General features: G+C 35.6%; 1 protein-coding gene across 1 annotated transcript in view; it reads left to right on the forward strand.

Annotated features, from left to right (window-relative positions):
* ESYT3 (extended synaptotagmin 3) overlaps positions 1-27,748 on the forward strand; it is an 81,303-nt gene that overhangs the window by 670 nt on the left and 52,885 nt on the right. The window lies entirely within an intron of this gene.

Below are 27,748 nucleotides of genomic sequence, written 5' to 3' on the forward strand. Positions count from 1 at the left end.
CCGGGTGACGATTATTACATTATAGGGGGTGTCCGGGTGACGATTATCACATTATAGAGGGTGTCAGGGTGACGATTATTACATTATAGAGGGTGTCCGGGTGACGATTATTACATTATAGGGGGTGTCCGGGTGACGATTATCACATTATAGAGGGTGTCAGGGTGACGATTATTACATTATAGAGGGTGTCAGGGTGACGATTATCACATTATAGAGGGTGTCCGGGTGACGATTATTACATTATAGAGGGTGTCCGGGTGACGATTATCACATTATAGAGGGTGTCCGGGTGACGATTATTACATTATAGAGGGTGTCCGGGTGACGATTATCACATTATAGGGGGTGTCAGGGTGACGATTATCACATTATAGAGGGTGTCCGGGTGACGATTATTACATTATAGAGGGTGTCCGGGTGACGATTATCACATTATAGGGGGTGTCAGGGTGACGATTATCACATTATAGAGGGTGTCAGGGTGACGATTATCACATTATAGAGGGTGTCCGGGTGACGATTATCACATTATAGAGGGTGTCAGGGTGACGATTATCACATTATAGAGGGTGTCAGGGTGACGATTATTACATTATAGAGGGTGTCCGGGTGACGATTATCACATTATAGGGGGTGTCCGGGTGACGATTATCACATTATAGGGGGTGTCAGGGTGACGATTATTACATTATAGGGGGTGTCAGGGTGACGATTATCACATTATAGAGGGTGTCCGGGTGACGATTATTACATTATAGAGGGTGTCCGGGTGACGATTATCACATTATAGGGGGTGTCCGGGTGACGATTATCACATTATAGGGGGTGTCAGGGTGACGATTATTACATTATAGGGGGTGTCAGGGTGACGATTATCACATTATAGAGGGTGTCAGGGTGACGATTATTACATTATAGGGGGTGTCCGGGTGACGATTATTACATTATAGAGGGTGTCCGGGTGACGATTATCACATTATAGAGGGTGTCCGGGTGACGATTATCACATTATAGAGGGTGTCCGGGTGACGATTATCACATTATAGAGGGTGTCCGGGTGACGATTATCACATTATAGAGGGTGTCCGGGTGACGATTATTACATTATAGGGGGTGTCAGGGTGACGATTATCACATTATAGAGGGTGTCAGGGTGACGATTATTACATTATAGGGGGTGTCCGGGTGACGATTATCACATTATAGAGGGTGTCAGGGTGACGATTATCACATTATAGAGGGTGTCAGGGTGACGATTATCACATTATAGAGGGTGTCCGGGTGACGATTATCACATTATAGAGGGTGTCCGGGTGACGATTATTACATTATAGAGGGTGTCAGGGTGACGATTATCACATTATAGAGGGTGTCAGGGTGACGATTATTACATTATAGGGGGTGTCCGGGTGACGATTATCACATTATAGAGGGTGTCAGGGTGACGATTATCACATTATAGAGGGTGTCCGGGTGACGATTATCACATTATAGAGGGTGTCCGGGTGACGATTATTACATTATAGAGGGTGTCCGGGTGACGATTATTACATTATAGAGGGTGTCAGGGTGACGATTATTACATTATAGGGGGTGTCCGGGTGACGATTATTACATTATAGAGGGTGTCAGGGTGACGATTATCACATTATAGGGGGTGTCAGGGTGACGATTATTACATTATAGAGGGTGTCCGGGTGACGATTATTACATTATAGAGGGTGTCAGGGTGACGATTATTACATTATAGGGGGTGTCCGGGTGACGATTATTACATTATAGAGGGTGTCAGGGTGACGATTATCACATTATAGAGGGTGTCCGGGTGACGATTATCACATTATAGAGGGTGTCCGGGTGACGATTATCACATTATAGAGGGTGTCAGGGTGACGATTATTACATTATAGAGGGTGTCCGGGTGACGATTAGGATGTTATTATATGATATTTACATCATATAATATACACAGTATACACATCATATACTATACACAGTACACACATCATATACTATACACAGTATACACATCATATAATATACACAGTACACACATCATATACTATACACAGTACACACATCATATACTATACACAGTATACACATCATATACTATACACAGTACATACATCATATAATATACACAGTATACACATCATATAATATACACAGTACACACATCATATACTATACACAGTACACACATCATATACTATACACAGTACACACATCATATACTATACACAGTATACACATCATATACTATACACAGTATACACATCATATAATATACACAGTATACACATCATATAATATACACAGTACACACATCATATACTATACACAGTATACACATCATATACTATACACAGTACACACATCATATACTATACACATCATATACTATACACAGTACACACATCATATACTATACACAGTACACACATCATATACTATACACAGTATACACATCATATACTATACACAATATACACATCATATAATATACACAGTACACACATCATATACTATACACAGTACACACATCATATAATATACACAATATACACATCATATAATATACACAGTATACACATCATATAATATACACAGTACACACATCATATACTATACACAGTATACACATCATATACTATACACAGTACACACATCATATACTATACACAGTACACACATCATATACTATACACATCATATACTATACACAGTACACACATCATATACTATACACAGTACACACATCATATACTATACACAGTATACACATCATATAATATACACAGTATACACATCATATAATATACACAGTACACACATCATATACTATACACAGTACACACATCATATACTATACACATCATATACTATACACAGTATACACATCATATAATATACACAGTATACACATCATATAATATACACAGTATACACATCATATACTATACACAGTATACACATCATATACTATACACAGTATACACATCATATAATATACACAGTATACACATCATATAATATACACAGTACACACATCATATACTATACACAGTACACACATCATATACTATACACATCATATACTATACACAGTATACACATCATATACTATACACAGTATACACATCATATAATATACACAGTATACACATCATATAATATACACAGTATACACATCATATACTATACACAGTATACACATCATATACTATACACAGTATACACATCATATAATATACACAGTATACACATCATATAATATACACAGTATACACATCATATAATATACACAGTATACACATCATATACTATACACAGTATACACATCATATACTATACACAGTACACACATCATATACTATACACAGTACACACATCATATAATATACACATCATATACTATACACAGTATACACATCATATACTATACACAGTATACACATCATATAATATACACAGTATACACATCATATAATATACACAGTATACACATCATATAATATACACAGTATACACATCATATACTATACACAGTATACACATCATATACTATACACAGTATACACATCATATAATATACACAGTATACACATCATATAATATACACAGTATACACATCATATAATATACACAGTATACACATCATATACTATACACAGTATACACATCATATACTATACACAGTACACACATCATATACTATACACAGTACACACATCATATAATATACACATCATATAATATACACAGTATACACATCATATAATATACACAGTACACACATCATATACTATACACAGTACACACATCATATACTATACACAGTACACACATCATATACTATACACAGTATACACATCATATACTATACACAGTATACACATCATATAATATACACAGTATACACATCATATAATATACACAGTACACACATCATATACTATACACAGTACACACATCATATACTATACACAGTATACACATCATATACTATACACATCATATACTATACACAGTGTACACATCATATACTATACACAGTACACACATCATATACTATACACAGTATACACATCATATAATATACACAGTATACACATCATATAATATACACAGTACACACATCATATACTATACACAGTATACACATCATATAATATACACAGTATACACATCATATACTATACACAGTATACACATCATATACTATACACAGTACACACATCATATACTATACACAGTATACACATCATATACTATACACAGTACACACATCATATAATATACACAGTATACACATCATATACTATACACAGTATACACATCATATAATATACACAGTACACACATCATATAATATACACATCATATACTATACACAGTATACACATCATATACTATACACAGTATACACATCATATACTATACACAGTACACACATCATATACTATACACAGTATACACATCATATACTATACACAGTACACACATCATATAATATACACAGTATACACATCATATACTATACACAGTATACACATCATATAATATACACAGTACACACATCATATAATATACACATCATATACTATACACAGTATACACATCATATAATATACACAGTATACACATCATATAATATACACAATATACACATCATATACTATACACAGTATACACATCATATAATATACACAATATACACATCATATACTATACACAGTATACACATCATATACTATACACAGTATACACATCATATAATATACACAATATACACATCATATACTATACACAGTATACACATCATATAATATACACAATATACACATCATATACTATACACAGTACACACATCATATACTATACACAGTATACACATCATATACTATACACAGTATACACATCATATACTATACACAGTACACACATCATATACTATACACAGTACACACATCATATACTATACACAGTATACACATCATATAATATACACAGTATACACATCATATACTATACACAGTATACACATCATATACTATACACAGTATACACATCATATAATATACACAATATACACATCATATACTATACACAGTATACACATCATATAATACACACAGTATACACATCATATAATATACACAGTACACACATCATATACTATACACAGTACACACATCATATACTATACACAGTATACACATCATATAATATACACAATATACACATCATATACTATACACAGTATACACATCATATACTATACACAGTACACACATCATATACTATACACAGTATACACATCATATACTATACACAGTACACACATCATATAATATACACAGTATACACATCATATACTATACACAGTATACACATCATATAATATACACAGTACACACATCATATAATATACACAGTACACACATCATATAATATACACAATATACACATCATATACTATACACAGTATACACATCATATAATATACACAATATACACATCATATACTATACACAGTATACACATCATATACTATACACAGTATACACATCATATAATATACACAGTATACACATCATATACTATACACAGTATACACATCATATACTATACACAGTACACACATCATATACTATACACAGTATACACATCATATAATATACACAATATACACATCATATACTATACACAGTATACACATCATATAATACACACAGTATACACATCATATAATATACACAGTACACACATCATATACTATACACAGTACACACATCATATACTATACACAGTATACACATCATATAATATACACAATATACACATCATATACTATACACAGTATACACATCATATAATATACACAATATACACATCATATACTATACACAGTACACACATCATATACTATACACAGTATACACATCATATAATATACACAATATACACATCATATACTATACACAGTATACACATCATATAATATACACAGTACACACATCATATACTATACACAGTACACACATCATATACTATACACAGTATACACCATATACTATACACAGTACACACATCATATACTATACACAGTATACACCATATAATATACACAGTACACACATCATATACTATACACAGTACACACATCATATACTATACACAGTACACACATCATATACTATACACAGTACACACATATACTATACACAGTATACACATCATATACTATACACAGTATACACATCATATACTATACACAGTACACACATCATATACTATACACAGTACACACATCATATAATATACACAATATACACATCATATACTATACACAGTATACACATCATATAATATACACAATATACACATCATATACTATACACAGTATACACATCATATACTATACACAGTATACACATCATATAATATACACAGTATACACATCATATACTATACACAGTATACACATCATATACTATACACAGTACACACATCATATACTATACACAATATACACATCATATAATATACACAATATACACATCATATACTATACACAGTACACACATCATATACTATACACAGTATACACATCATATAATATACACAGTACACACATCATATAGTATACACAGTACACACATCATATACTATACACAGTACACACATCATATACTATACACAGTATACACATCATATACTATACACAGTACACACATCATATACTATACACAGTACACACATCATATAATACACACAGTATACACATCATATAATATACACAGTACACACATCATATACTATACACAGTACACACATGATATACTATACACAGTACACACATCATATACTATACACAGTACACACATCATATACTATACACAGTACACACATCATATACTATACACAGTACACACATGATATACTATACACAGTACACACATGATATACTATACACAGTATACACATCATATACTATACACAGTACACACATCATATACTATACACAGTACACACATCATATACTATACACAGTATACACATCATATAATATACACAGTACACACATCATATACTATACACAGTATACACATCATATAATATACACAATATACACATCATATACTATACACAGTATACACATCATATACTATACACAGTATACACATCATATACTATACACAGTACACACATCATATACTATACACAGTACACACATCATATACTATACACAGTATACACATCATATAATATACACAGTACACACATCATATACTATACACAGTATACACATCATATAATATACACAATATACACATCATATACTATACACAGTATACACATCATATAATACACACAGTATACACATCATATAATATACACAGTACACACATCATATACTATACACAGTACATACATCATATACTATACACAGTACACACATCATATACTATACACAGTACACACATCATATACTATACACAGTACACACATCATATACTATACACAGTACACACATCATATACTATACACAGTATACACATCATATAATACACACAGTACACACATCATATACTATACACAGTACACACATCATATACTATACACAGTACACACATCATATACTATACACAGTACACACATCATATACTATACACAGTACACACATCATATACTATACACATCATATACTATACACAGTACACACATCATATACTATACACATCATATACTATACACAGTGTACACATCATATACTATACACAGTACACACATCATATACTATACACAGTACACACATCATATACTATACACAGTACACACATCATATACTATACACAGTACACACATCATATACTATACACAGTATACACATCATATACTATACACAGCACACACATCATATACTATACACAATATACACAATATACTATACACAATATACACATCATATACTATACACAGTACACACATCATATACTATACACAGTGTACACACATCATATACTATACACAGTATACACATCATATAATACACACAGTATACACATCATATACTATACACAGTATACACATCATATACTATACACAGTACACACATCATATACTATACACAGTATACACATCATATACTATACACAGTACACACATCATATACTATACACAGTACACACATCATATACTATACACAGTATACACATCATATAATATACACAGTACACACATCATATACTATACACAGTATACACATCATATAATATACACAGTATACACATCATATACTATACACAGTACACACATCATATACTATACACAGTATACACATCATATACTATACACAGTACACACATCATATACTATACACAGTATACACATCATATAATATACACAGTATACACATCATATAATATACACAGTACACACATCATATACTATACACAGTATACACATCATATAATATACACAGTACACACATCATATACTATACACAGTATACACATCATATACTATACACAGTACACACATCATATACTATACACAGTATACACATCATATACTATACACAGTATACACATCATATACTATACACAGTACACACATCATATACTATACACAGTACACACATCATATACTATACACAGTACACACATCATATACTATACACAGTACACACACCATATACTATACACAGTACACACATCATATACTATACACAGTATACACATCATATACTATACACAGTACACACATCATATAATATACACAGTACACACATCATATACTATACACATCATATACTATACACATCATATACTATACACAGTACACACATCATATAATATACACAGTACACACATCATATACTATACACATCATATACTATACACAGTATACACATCATATACTATACACAGTACACACATCATATACTATACACAGTATACACATCATATACTATACACAGTATACACATCATATACTATACACAGTATACACATCATATACTATACACAGTATACACATCATATACTATACACAGTATACACATCATATACTATACACAGTACACACATCATATACTATACACCGTATACACATCATATAATATACACAGTATACACATCATATAATATACACAGTATACACATCATATAATATACACAGTATACACATCATATACTATACACAGTACACACATCATATACTATACACAGTATACACATCATATAATATACACAGTATACACATCATATACTATACACAGTACACACATCATATAATATACACAGTATACACATCATATACTATACACAGTACACACATCATATACTATACACAGTACACACATCATATACTATACACATCATATACTATACACAGTACACACATCATATACTATACACAGTACACACAACATATACTATACACAGTATACACATCATATACTATACACATCATATAATATACACATCATATACTATACACAGTACACACAACATATACTATACACAGTATACACATCATATACTATACACAGTATACACATCATATACTATACACAGTATACACATCATATACTATACACAGTATACACATCATATACTATACACAGTGTACACATCATATACTATACACAGTACACACATCATATACTATACACAGTATACACATCATATAATATACACAGTACACACGTCATATACTATACACAGTACACACATCATATACTATACACAGTATACACATCATATAATATACACAGTACACACATCATATACTATACACAGTATACACATCATATACTATACACAGTATACACATCATATACTATACACAGTACACACATCATATACTATACACAGTATACACATCATATACTATACACAGTACACACATCATATACTATACACAGTACACACATCATATACTATACACAGTACACACGTCATATACTATACACAGTACACACATCATATACTATACACAGTACACACATCATATACTATACACAGTACACACATCATATACTATACACAGTATACACATCATATACTATACACAGTATACACATCATATACTATACACAGTACACACATCATATACTATACACAGTACACACATCATATAGTATACACAGTATACACATCATATACTATACACATCATATAATATACACATCATATACTATACACAGTACACACAACATATACTATACACAGTATACACATCATATACTATACACAGTATACACATCATATACTATACACAGTATACACATCATATACTATACACAGTATACACATCATATACTATACACAGTATACACATCATATACTATACACATCATATACTATACACAATATACACATCATATACTATACACAGTATACACATCATATACTATACACAGTACACACATCATATACTATACACAGTATACACATCATATACTATACACAGTGTACACATCATATACTATACACAGTACACACATCATATACTATACACAGTATACACATCATATAATATACACAGTACACACGTCATATACTATACACAGTACACACATCATATACTATACACAGTATACACATCATATAATATACACAGTACACACATCATATACTATACACAGTATACACATCATATACTATACACAGTATACACATCATATACTATACACAGTACACACATCATATACTATACACAGTATACACATCATATACTATACACAGTACACACATCATATACTATACACAGTACACACATCATATACTATACACAGTACACACGTCATATACTATACACAGTACACACATCATATACTATACACAGTACACACATCATATACTATACACAGTACACACATCATATACTATACACAGTATACACATCATATACTATACACAGTACACACATCATATACTATACACAGTATACACATCATATAATATACACATCATATACTATACACAGTATACACATCATATACTATACACAGTACACACATCATATACTATACACAGTACACACATCATATACTATACACAGTACACACATCATATAATATACACAGTATACACATCATATACTATACACAGTGTACACATCATATACTATACACAGTACACACATCATATACTATACACAGTATACACAATCATATACTATACACAGTACACACATCATATACTATACACAGTACACACATCATATACTATACACAGTACACACATCATATACTATACACAGTACACACATCATATACTATACACAGTACACACATCATATACTATACACAGTACACACATCATATACTATACACAGTACACACATCATATACTATACACAGTACACACATCATATAATATACACAGTACACACATCATATAATATACACAGTACACACATCATATACTATACACAGTACACACATCATATACTATACACAGTATACACATCATATACTATACACAGTACACACATCATATACTATACACAGTACACACATCATATACTATACACAGTACACACATCATATACTATACACAGTACACACATCATATACTATACACAGTACACACATCATATACTATACACAGTATACACATCATATACTATACACAGTATACACATCATATACTATACACAGTACACACATCATATACTATACACAGTATACACATCATATACTATACACAGTACACACATCATATACTATACACAGTACACACATATACTATACACAGTACACACATCATATACTATACACAGTACACACATCATATAATATACACAGTATACACATCATATACTATACACAGTACACACATCATATACTATACACAGTATACACATCATATAATATACACATCATATACTATACACAGTACACACATCATATACTATACACAGTACACACATATACTATACACAGTATACACATCATATAATATACACAGTATACACATCATATACTATACACAGTATACACATCATATACTATACACAGTACACACAACATATACTATACACAGTGTACACATCATATACTATACACAGTATACACATCATATACTATACACAGTATACACATCATATACTATACACAGTACACACATCATATACTATACACAGTACACACATCATATACTATACACAGTACACACATCACATACTATACACAGTACACACATCATACACTATACACAGTACACACATCATATACTATACACAGTACACACATCATATACTATACACAGTACACACATCATATACTATACACAGTACACACATCATATACTATACACAGTATACACATCATATACTATACACAGTACACACATCATATACTATACACAGTACACACATCATATACTATACACAGTACACACATCATATACTATACACAGTACACACATCATATACTATACACAGTACACACATCATATACTATACACAGTACACACATCATATACTATACACAGTACACACATCATATACTATACACAGTACACACATCATATACTATACACAGTACACACATCACATACTATACACAGTATACACATCATATACTATACACAGTATACACATATACTATACACAGTGTACACATCATATACTATACACAGTACACACATCATATACTATACACAGTATACACATCATATACTATACACAGTACACACAACATATACTATACACAGTATACACATGATATACTATACACAGTGTACACATCATATACTATACACAGTACACACATCATATACTATACACAGTACACACATCATATACTATACACAGTACACACATCATATACTATACACAGTACACACATCATATACTATACACAGTACACACATCATATACTATACACAGTACACACATCACATACTATACACAGTATACACATCATATACTATACACAGTATACACATATACTATACACAGTGTACACATCATATACTATACACAGTACACACATCATATACTATACACAGTACACACGTCATATACTATACACAGTACACACGTCATATACTATACACAGTGTACACATCATATACTATACACAGTACACACATCATATACTATACACAGTACACACATCATATACTATACACAGTACACACATCATATACTATACACAGTACACACATCATATACTATACACAGTACACACATCATATACTATACACAGTATACACATCATATAATATACACAGTACACACATCATATACTATACACAGTATACACATCATATACTATACACAGTACACACATCATATACTATACACAGTACACACATCATATACTATACACAGTACACACATCATATACTATACACAGTACACACATCATATACTATACACAGTATACACATCATATACTATACACAGTACACACACCATATACTATACACAGTACAGACATCATATACTATACACAGTACACACATCATATACTATACACAGTACACACATATACTATACACAGTACACACATCATATACTATACACAGTACACACATCATATACTATACACAGTACACACATCATATACTATACACAGTACACACATCATATACTATACACAGTACACACATCATATACTATACACAGTACACACATCATATACTATACACAGTACATACATCATATACTATACACAGTACACACATCATATACTATACACAGTACACACATCATATACTATACACAGTACACACATCATATAATATACACAGTACACACATCATATACTATACACAGTATACACATCATATAATACACACAGTACACACATCATATACTATACACAGTACACACATCATATACTATACACAGTACACACATCATATACTATACACAGTACACACATCATATACTATACACAGTATACACATCATATACTATACACAGTATACACATCATATAATATACACAGTATACACATCATATACTATACACAGTACACACATCATATACTATACACAGTACACACATCATATAATATACACAGTACACACATCATATACTATACACAGTATACACATCATATACTATACACAGTACACACATCATATACTATACACAGTATACACATCATATACTATACACAGTATACACATCATATACTATACACAGTACACACATCATATACTATACACAGTACACACATCATATAATATACACAGTACACACATCATATAATATACACAGTACACACATATACTATACACAGTACACACATCATATACTATACACAGTACACACATCATATACTATACACAGTACACACATCATATACTATACACAGTACACACATCATATACTATACACAGTATACACATCATATACTATACACAGTACACACATCATATACTATACACAGTACACACATCATATACTATACACAGTATACACATCATATACTATACACAGTATACACATCATATAATATACACAGTACACACATCATATACTATACACAGTATACACATCATATAATATACACAGTATACACATCATATACTATACACAGTACACACATCATATACTATACACAGTATACACATCATATACTATACACAGTACACACATCATATACTATACACAGTACACACATCATATACTATACACAGTACACACATCATATACTATACACAGTACACACATCATATACTATACACAGTACACACATCATATACTATACACAGTACACACATCATATAATATACACATCATATACTATACACAGTATACACATCATATACTATACACAGTATACACATCATATACTATACACAGTATACACATCATATAATATACACAGTACACACATCATATAGTATACACAGTATACACATCATATACTATACACAGTACACACATCATATAATATACACAATATACACATCATATAATATACACAGTACACACATCATATACTATACACAGTACACACATCATATACTATACACAGTACACACATCATATACTATACACAGTATACACATCATATAATATACACATCATATACTATACACAGTACACACAACATATACTATACACAATATACACATCATATACTATACACAGTACACACATCATATACTATACACAGTATACACATCATATAATATACACATCATATACTATACACAGTACACACAACATATACTATACACAGTATACACATCATATACTATACACAGTACACACAACATATACTATACACAGTATACACATCATATACTATACACAGTACACACATCATATACTATACACAGTATACACATCATATACTATACACAGTATACACATCATATACTATACACAGTACACACATCATATACTATACACAGCACACACATCATATACTATACACAGCACACACATCATATACTATACACAGTACACACATCATATACTATACACAGTACACACGTCATATACTATACACAGTACACACATCATATACTATACACAGTACACATCATATACTATACACAGTACACACATCATATACTATACACATCATATACTATACACAGTACACACATCATATACTATACACATCATATACTATACACAGTACACACATCATATAATATACACAGTACACACATCATATACTATACACAGTACACACATCATATACTATACACAGTACACACATCATATAATATACACAGTACACACATCATATAATATACACAGTACACACATCATATAATATACACAGTACACACATCATATAATATACACAGTACACACATCATATACTATACACAGTACACACATCATATACTATACACAGTACACACATCATATAATATACACAGTATACACATCATATAATACACACAGTACACACATCATATACTATACACAGTACACACATCATATACTATACACAGTACACACATCATATACTATACACAGTACACACATCATATACTATACACAGTATACACATCATATACTATACACAGTACACACATCATATACTATACACAGTACACACATCATATACTATACACAGTATACACATCATATACTATACACAGTATACACATCATATACTATACACAGTATACACATCATATACTATACACAGTACACACATCATATACTATACACAGTACACACATCATATAATATACACAGTACACACATCATATACTATACACAGTATACACATCATATGCTATACACAGTACACACATCATATGCTATACACAGTACACACATCATATAATATACACAGTACACACATCATATGCTATACACAGTATACACATCATATGCTATACACAGTATACACATCATATGCTATACACAGTATACACATCATATGCTATACACAGTACACACATCATATACTATACACAGTACACACATCATATAATATACACATCATATACTATACACAGTGTACACATCATATACTATACACAGTACACACATCATATACTATACACATCATATACTATACACAGTACACACATCATATACTATACACAGTACACACATCATATACTATACACAGTACACACATCATATAATATACACAGTACACACATCATATACTATACACAGTACACACATCATATACTATACACAGTACACACATCATATACTATACACAGTATACACATCATATAATATACACAGTATACACATCATATACTATACACAGTATACACATCATATACTATACACATCATATACTATACACAGTATACACATCATATACTATACACAGTATACACATCATATAATATACACAGTATACACATCATATACTATACACAGTACACACATCATATAATATACACAGTACACACATCATATACTATACACAGTATACACATCATATACTATACACAGTACACACATCATATACTATACACAGTATACACATCATATAATATACACATCATATACTATACACAGTATACACATCATATAATATACACAGTATACACATCATATACTATACACAGTACACACATCATATACTATACACAGTACACACATCATATAATATACACAGTACACACATCATATACTATACACAGTACACACATCATATACTATACACAGTACACACATCATATACTATACACAGTATACACATCATATACTATACACAGTACACACATCATATACTATACACAGTATACACATCATATACTATACACAGTACACACATCATATACTATACACAGTACACACATGATATACTATACACAGTATACACATCATATACTATACACAGTACACACATCATATACTATACACAGTGTACACATCATATAATATACACAGTACACACATCATATACTATACACAGTATACACATCATATGCTATACACAGTACACACATCATATACTATACACAGTATACACATCATATAATATACACAGTACACACATCATATAATATACACAGTACACACATCATATAATATACACAATATACACATCATATAATATACACAGTATACACATCATATAATATACACAGTACACACATCATATACTATACACAGTACACACATCATATACTATACACAGTACACACATCATATAATATACACAGTATACACATCATATAATATACACAGTATACACATCATATACTATACACAGTACACACATCATATACTATACACAGTATACACATCATATACTATACACAGTACACACATCATATACTATACACATCATATACTATACACAGTACACACATCATATAATATACACAGTACACACATCATATACTATACACAGTATACACATCATATAATATACACAGTACACACATCATATACTATACACAGTATACACATCATATAATATACACAGTACACACATCATATAATATACACAGTACACACATCATATAATATACACAATATACACATCATATAATATACACAGTATACACATCATATAATATACACAGTACACACATCATATAATATACACAGTACACACATCATATACTATACACAGTACACACATCATATACTATACACAGTACACACATCATATAATATACACAGTATACACATCATATACTATACACAATATACACATCATATACTATACACAGTACACACATCATATACTATACACAGTACACACATCATATAATATACACAGTATACACATCATATAATATACACAGTACACACATCATATACTATACACAGTATACACATCATATACTATACACAGTACACACATCATATACTATACACAGTATACACATCATATACTATACACAGTATACACATCATATACTATACACAGTACACACATCATATACTATACACAGTATACACATCATATACTATACACAGTACACACATCATATAATATACACAGTATACACATCATATACTATACACAGTATACACATCATATAATATACACAGTGTACACATCATATACTATACACAGTACACACATCATATACTATACACAGTATACACATCATATACTATACACAGTACACACATCATATACTATACACAGTATACACATCATATACTATACACAGTATACACATCATATACTATACACAGTGTACACATCATATACTATACACAGTACACACATCATATACTATACACATCATATACTATACACAGTACACACATCATATAATATACACAGTACACACATCATATACTATACACAGTATACACATATACTATACACAGTACACACATCATATACTATACACAGTACACACATCATATACTATACACAGTACACACATCATATACTATACACAGCACACACATCATATACTATACACAGTACACACATCATATACTATACACAGTATACACATCATATACTATACACAGTACACACATCATATACTATACACAGTACACACATCATATACTATACACAGTATACACATCATATACTATACACAGTATACACATCATATACTATACACAGTACACACATCATATACTATACACAGTACACACATCATATACTATACACAGTACACACATCATATACTATACACAGTACACACATCATATACTATACACAGTACACACATCATATACTATACACAGTACACACATCATATACTATACACAGTACACACATCATATAATATACACAGTATACACATCATATACTATACACAGTATACACATCATATACTATACACAGTACACACATCATATAATATACACAGTACACACATCATATACTATACACAGTATACACATCATATACTATACACAGTATACACATCATATACTATACACAGTACACACATCATATACTATACACAGTACACACATCATATACTATACACAGTACACACATCATATACTATACACAGTACACACATCATATACTATACACATCATATACTATACACAATATACACATCATATACTATACACAGTATACACATCATATACTATACACAGTATACACATCATATACTATACACAGTATACACATCATATAATATACACAGTACACACATCATATACTATACACAGTATACACATCATATACTATACACAGTATACACATCATATACTATACACAGTACACACATCTGGTTACACTATGGGGCGGATGTATGTAATTATGACGTTGGTCTCGCGCTCCTGCGCCATTTATGGTACATGGGAATGTGAGGTAAAAGTGAATGATTCATCAACAATTTCTGATGGTGAACGCCAAATGTTTTAGTGGAGTTTTAGATCCTCGACCCCTCGTACAGACGTGCGGCTTCCTGCGCTCCTCCTAGAATAATATCCGCGATAACGCAAAATATCGCTCAGCAATCTAGCACGGTCCGTGACCATCGCAGTGCGCGTTATCCCCGTGGAGCCGCATCACAATCACACAAACCGTGAGGATCGGTCTGTGCGTGTAATAATCCTGCGTCGCCATCTCCCCAGGACGTGTGGGGGAGGGGTCATTGCTGCGGTGACTACCTGCGTACGCTGTCAGGGCTGCGGCCTGGGATTGTCCTGTAATTACTGTCCAGCTTTCTCGGTGAGGAGGGGGATTACCCTGGAGTTGGTGATTTTCAGCCCCTCCCCCTGCGCACGTTATCTCGGTGGACACTTATGATCTTGTAATTCTCTGACTGTGCTGCGCCCACAAATCACTGCCGCGTCATCCGCCATCATCACCGCTGAAAACGGAAACAATTACCTCAGAACCAATGACGACTAAGAACAACTGCCCCATCATGTAGCACCCCCCAAGTTGTTTTTCGGGCCTACAGGACCCTACACACCGTCATCGCGGCCGGGCGTCTCATGTAAGCTGCGGCTTCACGGTGACCTGACGTTTGCGTCTATTGGTCTAACGCAATTCCACGCAACGGGGAATTCCTTTGCACCAGTTTTGAAGCAGTCGCCATAGCAGCCAATCACATGCCAGCTCTCATTTTTTAGAGGCCCTTTGGAGCATTAGTGCAGCGACCGGATTGGTTGCTATGGGCGACTGCCCCACTTTTCCTCCGCACCAGCTTTGACGCCGCTCCCCGATGGTTTCTACTCTTGTGATTCTATTATTCGCCCTCGTCGGTTTCTCATGATATCATTCTGCCATCAAGCGGCCAAATTGTTTCCATCCAATAGCTGGAATCCTGTCCTGCTCACACAGCAGAGAGTTTGTTACAATGTAGGCCGGGTTCCAGCCGGTCAGGATTCTGGGGGGCAGCCGGTGAGGATTCTGGGGGGCAGCCGGTGAGGATTCTGGGGGCCAGCCGGTGAGGATTCTGGGGGCCAGCCGGTGAGGGTTCTGGGGGGCAGCCGTTCAGGATTCTGGGGGGCAGCCGGTGAGGATTCTGGGGGCCAGCCGGTGAGGATTCTGGGGGCCAGCCGGTGAGGATTCTGGGGGCCAGCCGGTGAGGGTTCTGGGGGGCAGCCGTTCAGGATTCTGGGGGGCAGCCGGTGAGGATTCTGGGGGGCAGCCGGTGAGGATTCTGGGGGCCAGCCGGTGAGGATTCTGGGGGCCAGCCGGTGAGGGTTCTGGGGGGCAGCCGTTCAGGATTCTGGGGGGCAGCCGGTGAGGATTCTGGGGGGCAGCCGGTGAGGATTCTGGGGGGCAGCCGGTGAGGATTCTGGGGGGCAGCCGGTGAGGATTCTGGGGGGCAGCCGGTGAGGATTCTGGGGGGCAGCCGGTGAGGATTCTGGGGGGCAGCCGGTGAGGATTCTGGGGGGCAGCCGGTGAGGATTCTGGGGGGCAGCCGGTCAGGATTCTGGGGGGCAGCCGGTGAGGATTCTGGGGGGCAGCCGGTGAGGATTCTGGGGGGCAGCCGGTCAGGATTCTGGGGGGCAGCCGGTGAGGATTCTGGGGGGCAGCCGGTGAGGATTCTGGGGGGCAGCCGGTCAGGATTCTGGGGGCCAGCCGGTGAGGATTCTGGGGGCCAGCCGGTGAGGGTTCTGGGGGGCAGCCGTTCAGGATTCTGGGGGGCAGCCGGTGAGGATTCTGGGGGGCAGCCGGTGAGGATTCTGGGGGCCAGCCGGTGAGGATTCTGGGGGCCAGCCGGTGAGGGTTCTGGGGGGCAGCCGGTGAGGGTTCTGGGGGGCAGCCGGTGAGGATTCTGGGGGGCAGCCGGTGAGGATTCTGGGGGGCAGCCGGTGAGGATTCTGGGGGGCAGCCGGTGAGGATTCTGGGGGGCAGCCGGTGAGGATTCTGGGGGGCAGCCGGTGAGGATTCTGGGGGGCAGCCGGTGAGGATTCTGGGGGGCAGCCGGTGAGGATTCTGGGGGGCAGCCGGTGAGGATTCTGGGGGGCAGCCGGTGAGGATTCTGGGGGGCAGCCGGTGAGGATTCTGGGGGGCAGCCGGTCAGGATTCTGGGGGGCAGCCGGTGAGGATTCTGGGGGGCAGCCGGTCAGGATTCTGGGGGGCAGCCGGTCTCCTGTCCAGTTATTTACTGATATTTCCGGATGTTTTCCATCACCCCCATTAGTTACAGTCGTCTTCTCTGTCAGCTGTACCTGGGAAAGCTGGGTGACCACTTATATGGCGGTCGGTGCCGCTCGTCTTCTATCTGGGGATGTTTCACTACATAACTGAGAAGATTGCTGTTCAGGGCTCTGGGAAAGCTGGGTGGCGGCACCTCTGGGATCTGTGTATTTTGGCTGTTGACGTTGCAGCTTTAATCCGGTTTTATTTGTCGCTTTTCATATTTCTTTGTTGAATATAAAGGTGGATCCGTTCCCATTACGGCGGCCGCAGATAAGGAGATCAAATAAATGTCGCCCTCCGCCGGCTCAGCAGGCTTTAGTGTCCTGTAATATGCGGGGTGACATAGTGTGAAACATTTCAGAACTCGGGAGTATCGGGAGTTCAGAGACGTACAGACGGCCTAATCGACTCACCCGAGTGACCTGGTCCTGCTCACACAGCTGATGGGTCTGTCGCAGTCTGTCAGAGTAGGCAATCCTCTGTGGGCTAAATACAGCAGCTTTTTGTGTGCAGCTTATAAGAATCCAAGAGGATTGATTGCACTGACACATTGTAACAAACCTTCAGCTGTGTAAGCAGAACTATGATTCTTGTGTTTCCGTTCATTGCCAGGAAGAACAGACCTTGGAGGATTGAAAGACAAAGTCTATTAGAAAGTTTCACGTCGTCTCATTAGAGCGTGACTGTCTCGGGGAAAAGCTGTGAAGATATAAGTGAAACTATCACTCGTGTCTGGACTCGTAGAGTTACCCAACCTGCAGAGCGGGTACCTGTCATGCCTGCCCGGCCGCCCACGCCTCGCTCATTACAGACAATGCCATGGTGAGCAGGTCACATGGTGCAGCGTCCTCCGCTCCGTAATGTCAATGTGAGGAGACGTGGCGGGGGAGCGATCTATCATTGTATCGGAGTACAGTCCGTGCCCCTGATTATACCGCGCGCCTTATACCTCCTATCCATCGTAAACGCCGGCGCCATGCGGACTGACCAACATCCCAAATCACAGGATATTAAAAACTGCACCCCCCATTCTGTACAGAATATTATATACTCTATAGTGACCAGTCCTATGTGTAGTATACAGTGTTACATTACCTGGTGACCGGCGGTATATACAGTACATATTATATACCCTGTAGTGACCAGTCCTATGTGTAGTATACAGTGTTATATTACCTGGTGACTGGTGGTATATACAGTACATATTATATACCCTGTAGTGACCAGTCCTATGTGTAGTATACAGTGTTACATTACCTGGTGACCGGCGATATATACAGTACATATTATATACCCTGTAGTGACCAGTCCTATGTATAGTATACAGTGTTACATTACCTGGTGACTGGTGGTATATACAGTACATATTATATACCCTGTAGTGACCAGTCCTATGTGTAGTATACAGTGTTACATTACCTGGTGACCGGCGGTATATACAGTACATATTATATACTCTGTAGTGACCAGTCCTATGTATAGTATACAGTGTTACATTACCTGGTGACCGGCGGTATATACAGTACATATTATATACTCTGTAGTGACCAGTCCTATGTGTAGTATACAGTGTTACATTACCTGGTGACCGGCGGTATATACAGTACATATTATATACTCTGTAGTAACCAGTCCTATGTGTAGTATACAGTGTTACATTACCTGGTGACCGGCGGTATATACAGTACATATTATATACCCTGTAGTGACCAGTCCTATGTGTGGTATACAGTGTTACATTACCTGGTGACCGGCGGTATATACAGTACATATTATATACCCTGTAGTGACCAGTCCTATGTGTAGTATACAGTGTTACATTACCTGGTGACCGGCGGTATATACAGTACATATTATATACTCTGTAGTGACCAGTCCTATGTGTAGTATACAGTGTTACATTACCTGGTGACCGGCGGTATATACAGTACATATTATATACCCTGTAGTGACCAGTCCTATGTGTAGTATACAGTGTTACATTACCTGGTGACCGGCGGTATATACAGTACATATTATATACCCTGTAGTGACCAGTCCTATGTGTGGTATACAGGTGTTACATTACCTGGTGACTGGCGGTATATACAGTACATATTATATACCCTGTAGTGACCAGTCCTATGTGTGGTATACAGTGTTACATTACCTGGTGACCGGCGGTATATACAGTACATATTATATACCCTGTAGTGACCAGTCCTATGTGTAGTATACAGTGTTACATTACCTGGTGACCGGCGGTATATACAGTACATATTATATACTCTGTAGTGACCAGTCCTATGTGTGGTATACAGTGTTACATTACCTGGTGACCGGCGGTATATACAGTACATATTATATACCCTGTAGTGACCAGTCCTATGTGTAGTATACAGTGTTACATTACCTGGTGACCGGCGGTATATACAGTACATATTATATACCCTGTAGTGACCAGTCCTATGTATAGTATACAGTGTTACATTACCTGGTGACCGGCGGTATATACAGTACATATTATATACTCTGTAGTGACCAGTCCTATGTGTGGTATACAGTGTTACATTACCTGGTGACCGGCGGTATATACAGTACATATTATATACCCTGTAGTGACCAGTCCTATGTGTAGTATACAGTGTTACATTACCTGGTGACCGGCGGTATATACAGTACATATTATATACTCTGTAGTGACCAGTCCTATGTGTAGTATACAGTGTTACATTACCTGGTGACCGGCGGTATATACAGTACATATTATATACTCTATAGTGACCAGTCCTATGTACAGTATACAGTGGTTACATTACCTGGTGACCGGCGGTATATACAGTACATATTATATACCCTGTAGTGACCAGTCCTATGTGTGGTATACAGTGTTACATTACCTGGTGACCGGCGGTATATACAGTACATATTATATACCCTGTAGTGACCAGTCCTATGTGTAGTATACAGTGTTACATTACCTGGTGACCGGCGGTATATACAGTACATATTATATACCCTGTAGTGACCAGTCCTATGTGTAGTATACAGTGTTACATTACCTGGTGACCGGCGGTATATACAGTACATATTATATACCCTGTAGTGACCAGTCCTATGTGTGGTATACAGTGTTACATTACCTGGTGACAGGCGGTATATACAGTACATATTATATACCCTGTAGTGACCAGTCCTATGTGTGGTATACAGTGTTACATTACCTGGTGACTGGCGGTATATACAGTACATATTATATACCCTGTAGTGACCAGTCCTATGTGTGGTATACAGTGTTACATTACCTGGTGACCGGCGGTATATACAGTACATATTATATACCCTGTAGTGACCAGTCCTATGTGTGGTATACAGTGTTACATTACCTGGTGACCGGCGGTATATACAGTACATATTATATACCCTGTAGTAACCAGTCCTATGTGTAGTATACAGTGTTACATTACCTGGTGACCGGCGGTATATACAGTACATATTATATACCCTGTAGTGACCAGTCCTATGTGTAGTATACAGTGTTACATTACCTGGTGACCGGCGGTATATACAGTACATATTATATACTCTGTAGTGACCAGTCCTATGTGTGGTATACAGTGTTACATTACCTGGTGACCGGCGGTATATACAGTACATATTATATACCCTGTAGTGACCAGTCCTATGTGTAGTATACAGTGTTACATTACCTGGTGACCGGCGGTATATACAGTACATATTATATACCCTGTAGTGACCAGTCCTATGTGTAGTATACAGTGTTACATTACCTGGTGACCGGCGGTATATACAGTACATATTATATACCCTGTAGTAACCAGTCCTATGTGTAGTATACAGTGTTACATTACCTGGTGACCGGCGGTATATACAGTACATATTATATACCCTGTAGTGACCAGTCCTATGTACAGTATACAGTGTTACATTACCTGGTGACCGGCGGTATATACAGTACATATTATATACTCTGTAGTGACCAGTCCTATGTGTAGTATACAGTGTTACATTACCTGGTGACCGGCGGTATATACAGTACATATTATATACCCTGTAGTGACCAGTCCTATGTGTAGTATACAGTGTTACATTACCTGGTGACCGGCGGTATATACAGTACATATTATATACTCTGTAGTGACCAGTCCTATGTGTGGTATACAGTGTTACATTACCTGGTGACTGGCGGTATATACAGTACATATTATATACCCTGTAGTGACCAGTCCTATGTATAGTATACAGTGTTACATTACCTGGTGACCGGCGGTATATACAGTACATATTATATACCCTGTAGTAACCAGTCCTATGTGTAGTATACAGTGTTACATTACCTGGTGACCGGCGGTATATACAGTACATATTATATACCCTGTAGTGACCAGTCCTATGTGTAGTATACAGTGTTACATTACCTGGTGACCGGCGGTATATACAGTACATATTATATACTCTGTAGTGACCAGTCCTATGTATAGTATACAGTGTTACATTACCTGGTGACCGGCGGTATATACAGTACATATTATATACCCTGTAGTGACCAGTCCTATGTATAGTATACAGTGTTACATTACCTGGTGACTGGTGGTATATACAGTACATATTATATACCCTGTAGTGACCAGTCCTATGTGTAGTATACAGTGTTACATTACCTGGTGACCGGCGGTATATACAGTACATATTATATACCCTGTAGTGACCAGTCCTATGTATAGTATACAGTGTTACATTACCTGGTGACCGGCGGTATATACAGTACATATTATATACCCTGTAGTGACCAGTCCTATGTGTGGTATACAGTGTTACATTACCTGGTGACTGGCGGTATATACAGTACATATTATATACTCTGTAGTGACCAGTCCTATGTGTAGTATACAGTGTTACATTACCTGGTGACCGGCGGTATATACAGTACATATTATATACCCTGTAGTGACCAGTCCTATGTATAGTATACAGTGTTACATTACCTGGTGACTGGCGGTATATACAGTACATATTATATACCCTGTAGTGACCAGTCCTATGTATAGTATACAGTGTTATATTACCTGGTGACCGGCTGTATATACAGTACATATTATATACCCTGTAGTAACCAGTCCTATGTGTAGTATACAGTGTTACATTACCTGGTGACCGGCGGTATATACAGTACATATTATATACCCTGTAGTGACCAGTCCTATGTGTAGTATACAGTGTTACATTACCTGGTGACCGGCGGTATATACAGTACATATTATATACCCTGTAGTGACCAGTCCTATGTGTAGTATACAGTGTTACATTACCTGGTGACTGGCGGTATATACAGTACATATTATATACTCTGTAGTGACCAGTCCTATGTGTAGTATACAGTGTTACATTACCTGGTGACTGGCGGTATATACAGTACATATTATATACCCTGTAGTGACCAGTCCTATGTATAGTATACAGTGTTACATTACCTGGTGACCGGCGGTATATACAGTACATATTATATACTCTGTAGTGACCAGTCCTATGTATAGTATACAGTGTTACATTACCTGGTGACCGGCGGTATATACAGTACATATTATATACCCTGTAGTGACCAGTCCTATGTGTAGTATACAGTGTTACATTACCTGGTGACCGGCGGTATATACAGTACATATTATATACTCTGTAGTGACCAGTCCTATGTATAGTATACAGTGTTATATTACCTGGTGACCG

This window comes from Rhinoderma darwinii, chromosome 6 (genome assembly GCF_050947455.1).
Source record: "Rhinoderma darwinii isolate aRhiDar2 chromosome 6, aRhiDar2.hap1, whole genome shotgun sequence".
Lineage (NCBI taxonomy): Eukaryota > Metazoa > Chordata > Amphibia > Anura > Rhinodermatidae > Rhinoderma > Rhinoderma darwinii.